A 5,770-nucleotide genomic window follows, 5' to 3' on the forward strand; every position below is an offset into this window, starting at 1 on the left:
TGTGTCTAAAAGGAAACAAAATTGAAAAATTGATAAACCTAACTAACGAACAGGGCCACGTGGCAAGCCGTGAGTGGAGGAGGTGTGCACGTGCGGGGCTACAGAGCGAGCGCTCTCTAATTAGAACAAACAGTTCTGCGTTTTAATTAATCTAATCAGGATCGTCCATCTAGATTAGACGGTGAACACGGAGTGGCGGTGCTCACCGTGGTGGTTGGTGAAACTCCGACGAGGTCGTCGGCGGCCAAAGCGTGGAGGTGGTCGGGGATGGTGATGCGGTGGTCTTCAGCAGCGGCGGAGGGGTCCACGAGAACACGGCGAGCCTCCGGCGTCGCTTGGTGGTGTCGCTGTTGGGAGGGGAGGTAGGGGGCGAGCGACTCGAGCTCACAAGGCTTTGACTCTTGGCCGAACTCCCGCGAGTGCGTGCGGTGGCATGGAGTCGATGGGCTCTCGGGGGTTTGAGGAAAACGGAGTGCGGGGTGCCTCCTCTATTCATAGGCGGCCTCGGGGTGCACCAAATGGAATGGGAGAGGGAGATCCGATCGGATCCGGCGCGGTTGTGACGAGGAAGGAAAGGGGAGGCGCGAGGAGGAAGGTGACCAACCCGGGCGATCGGGCGGTCGGGGTGGGTCGGTGTGTTCAGCGATAACGAGGGGTGGGGCGACGCGGTCGGATGGCCGATTCGATCCAGATTCGGATATGTTCGGAAAAATGATTCAGGCCAAATTCGGTCAGTGGGCCGCGCGGTGATTTCCTTTTAAAACCCTTTTTTATTTTTTATTAAAAATAGGAAAGTAAAACAAAGAAAAGGAAATAAAAAATATTATGAATATAGGAGTATTATATATCAAAATTATCAAAAAAATAAATCCAATAAGTTGAACATTTTTCTACGACCAAAATTAATACTTCGAAAAAAATGTTTTCAGAAAATCCCTAAATTGCTTTATTTTATTTTTTACAAATAACCCCCTGGGTTTTATGGATCAAATACATTCACAAAAAAATACCTTCTATGGAGGGTCATCTTCCTCCTCTCATTTTTTTTAATTTGGGCAAGGGGAGTTTGAAAATAGAACTAAATATCAAATAAATTCCAAAAATAATTTTTTTAGAAATTTTTCTAATCCACTTTTCAAATCCTTTATTTTGAAGAAGATGCATCTTCTCTCACTTAATTGAGTTGGAAAGAATTTGAATTCGAGAGCAATGGGGAAAGTCATGTTATTCCGTGTCAGATTAGAAGTTTCAAAAAGTTTTAAATTTCACTCAATTTCAAACAATCAATCAATCTAGTGCTTAATATAACATTTCAAAATTTGGGATGTTACACTCCTTGATTAGGACCCGAGTCAACACATAAATCTTCCACTTATAACTTTGAAACAACCAAATGGTCTTCAAGTAAAGCCTAATAGCATCTCCAATAGTGGCCGCAAAAAACGCACGCGCGGGGGACGAATTCGCGCGCTCGAGCAGAAGCGGCAAAACGCGCGCGGTAAAATTTTGTGTGCGCGCGGGAGAAAGCGGGCGGCCGTGCGCCAGATTTGGCCGCCGCTTTCAACGCACTATAAAATGTCGCGCCTGCCACGCGGCTGCCCACACAGCCACACGCCTCTCCCTCGCGCTCTCGACTCTTCCTCTGCCTCTCGCTCGCCACTCCCTTGCAGCTCCCTTTGCCGCCATGCCGCCGCGCCGTCGTTCATCGTCGGGCTACCGAGGCGTCCGCGAGCGTCACTCCGACACCTACTACTCCGAAATCCGGTCCGATGACGTCCGCCTCGGCCTCGGCACGTTGGAGACCGCGCACGAGGCCGCCCGCACGTACGACGCGATGGCGTGGTGACTAGGGCGGCCTCGCGCGCAGATAAACTTCCACGACGTCTACACGCGCGAGGAGGCGCAGAACCTCTCCCCTCCCCCTCGTCTGATCACGGAGCAAAAACGTGCACAACATCGTCAGCAGCAGCAGCGCCTGCCCGTCGCCGAGGAGGACGAGCGGCGCATGGCGGAGTGGCGCCGGCACCACCTGGAGGACGTTGCCGCCGAGAACGCCTACTGGGCGGAGAGGACGGCAAGGCGTCGCACGGAGCGGCAGGACAGGCGTGTGCGCAAGTTACTCGATGTATCGCAGTACGGGTCCGTCGAAGCCGGTTTGTCGTCCATCTTCACCTACGACGATGAACGTTGGGAGGACACGTTTTTATCTACCTCCGACAGCACCCATAGTGATGACTTGGAGTAGTTTTATATCTATATATGCTAGTTTTAATATCTATGTGCTGAACTAGTTTTATCTATATGTAATATATTATCTATATTATCTATGTTTTATTATTTATATGTAAAATATATTATCTATATTAATCTATGTGTTTTTATCTATACGAACTATATGCGTGTTGGACAAGTTTTGGGTGTTCGAGCGCCGCACGCACGCTAAATTTGCAGCGGCTCGTGGAGCGCCGCATGCGCGCTAAATATGCTGCGATCGTTGGAGCCGACGCTCGTCGGCGTCCTAAAAAAAGCTAACCGCGTGCTGTATGTAAGTTTTTTGAACGCCGGCTGAAGCGCGTGTGTTGGTGATGCTCTAAGGAAAAATCATTCAAAAGTAAATGCAACCGTTAGTCGAGAGAGATTGTCATCAATTAACAAAACCAAACCTGGGGCACCATGCTATCTCACACTTGATACCGCGTGGTATACTTTTTGCCATACCATTATACAACTTGAGACCACATGGTATATTATTTACACTTGTGTGTTGACCATTTGGAAATAATTTTCAAGCTTCATCTTGGTCGACCGATGTCTTTACTTCAAGCTCCATCTTGATCTGTTGAAAGCGACAATGAACTCTTCATTTCATTTTATTGCTTTGGGACTATCACCAAAGACTTTTTCATGACCATACCAAGTTTCACCATTCACATCATATTGGTCATCACTTTTTCTTATAAATGCTCCATCACAATATCTTGACCCACAATGAAATCTTCACTCTAATTGCTTGCTTCAAGACTTGATGAACCATAGCCCAACACATGAGCTCATTACGATATTGTCTTGAAACAATGACTTGAATTCTTCTCTTAAATAGATCTCTTAAGTCATTAATCCTTATAAGTCCAAATATTTCAACCTTTGAGTTCATCAAGTGAACCACCTTGAACATATTCAAATAGGCATTGAAATCAATCTTGATGGCTTCAATGGACATCTCCAAAGAAAATAGGTCACCTCACTAGATATGGTAGAACTATTATCAAATCAATTCAATATGCTTCATGCATCACTATGGCACATTTCTTCATAGAAGATGCAATGCACTTAATGCTCCATAGATATAGAAAATGTTAGTCTATACCAAAGCCCGGGGCATATCTTTATATTTATGGCATTCGTCCTTGAATCCATCCAATATCCTTAAGGCACCACCTTTGTAAATATATATATATATATATATATATATATATATATATATATATATAATGAAAATATTAGTCCATAGAGATTCTTATTAATTATCAAACCACAATTATGGGCTACATGCACTTTCAGTTGTAAATCTTGAAACTAATCTTAATAATAAGTAAAAAAGGGTTCTCAAGTTGTAGTCATATTCTTGACCGAGGCAAATCTTGCTACCATGCAGATAAAAAATATTGATGCTTGCTAAATCGTAAAGTACGCTCACTTTGTCTAAGTATTTCGAGATTGAAGTGTGTCACAAAAGCTATATCACTAGATTCTATTGATAGTAATATAACTACAATGATATAGTTTTTATTACACGTGACTTGTGTATTACTTATTTACTTGCTGGTGGGGGCAAAAAATCATGAATACGTGATTGATACGGAGTAGTTTCGATGATTCCTTCTTTAACTCGCATCGATATATTCGTTTAGAAGAATGAAATTGTAGAACTAAGTAACAACGAATCTTTCTAACTCCTTACTATATCCTAAGCAGTCATCGCGGGACCTCACAACGAACAAATCATCGTCGTTTGCCTTGGATATCAACACACACTCCACACATACTTCTAAAGGAGGACATTGTTTAGGACGCAAGATTGCCATCATAATCAACCCTCCTTGAGATATGGGATCTAACTGCACCAAAAAGAACACCATCGTGTGCATACCTTACAAGAATTCCACACCGATACATGCAAAACAACTCGGTACACACATAAATAACCAAGCAACTGTGATTTCGATGACAAGCGACGAAGCTAGAAAACACATGGTTCACGTCAAACATGAAAACTGTGAGACACAATGAAACGACTGCTTAAACCTCGCTGCGGTGGAACCACCGCCCAATGCCGACATGTATGCCACACAAAACACCACACCAAAATCCCCACATCGCTAGTTAGGACTTCATGTACGTTGCATTGTTAACCATAGTGTTGTTCGCATCTAGCCACTCGAAAGTCTAACATGATAAGCATTGTTGAAAAATGTGTCCATGACCTAATTTAGTAGGGTGGGCTTTTGCCCCAAAGCACACAACACAATGCTACAAATAGGGCACACATGTCCCCAACACCGCCACTGAAAGGGAATAAGGACATCCACGAACGACAAAACGGCTAGCAAGAGTCACACGGGCTTTTGTCGGATAGACCCGACCTAACACCCTCGGGTAAATGTCTAAAGAAGTAGCTGATACGTCTCAAACATATCTATAATTTTTTATGGTTTCACGCTGTTTTCTTGTCTTCTTTGGTTGTTTTATGTACCTTTTATATATTTTTTGGGACTAACTTATTAATTCAGTGCCAAGTGTCAGTTCCTGTTTTTTCCGTGTTTTTGACTCTTTTCAGATCTGATTTGGAACGGAGTCCAAACGGAAGAAAAACCCCGAAATAATTTTTTCCCAAACGGAAGAAGATCAGTGGGCCTTTGGGCCAAGACAGGTGGGATCAAGGGAGCCCACAAGCCCCCACTCCGCCACCAGGGGGAGGCGGCGGTGGGCAGGCTTGTGGCCTCCCTGGCCGCCCCCTAACCTAGATCTTTGGCCTATAAATTCCCAAATATTCCGCAAAAAATCAGGGGAGCCTCAAAAATACTTTTCCGCCACCGCAAGCTTCCGTTTCCGTGAGATCTCATCTGGAGACCCTTCCCGGCACCCTGTCGGAGGGGACTTTGGAGTTTGAGGGCTTCTTCATCATCATCATCGCCCCTCCAATGATTCGTGAGTAGTTCACTTCAGACCTACGGGTCCGTAGTTAGTAGCTAGATGACTTCTTCTCTCTCTTGGATCTCCAATACAAAGTTCTCCATGATCTTCATGGAGATCTATTCGATGTAATCTTCTTTGGCGGTGTGTTTGTCGAGATCCGATGAATTGTGGATTTGTGATTAGATTGTTTATGATATATATTTGAGTCTTTGCTGATTTCTTATATGCATGATTTGATATCCTTGTAAGTCTCTCCGAGTCTTGGGTTTTGTTTGGCCAACTAGATCTATGATTCTTGCAATGGGAGAAGTGATTGGTTTTGGGTTCTGCCATGTGGTGACCTTTCCCAGTGACAGTAGGGGCAGCAAGGCACACATCAAGTAGTTGCCATCAAGGGTAAAAAGATGGGGTTTTTATCATTGGTTTGAGATTATCCCTCTACATCATGTCATCTTGCTTAAGGTGTTACTCTGTTCTTATGGACTTAATACACTAGATGCATGCTCGATAACGGTCGACGTGTGGAGTAATAGTAGTAGATGCAGACAGTATCGGTCTACTTGTTTTGGACGTG

Source organism: Hordeum vulgare, chromosome 1H (genome assembly GCF_904849725.1).
Source record: "Hordeum vulgare subsp. vulgare chromosome 1H, MorexV3_pseudomolecules_assembly, whole genome shotgun sequence".
Classification (NCBI taxonomy): Eukaryota; Viridiplantae; Streptophyta; class Magnoliopsida; order Poales; family Poaceae; genus Hordeum; species Hordeum vulgare.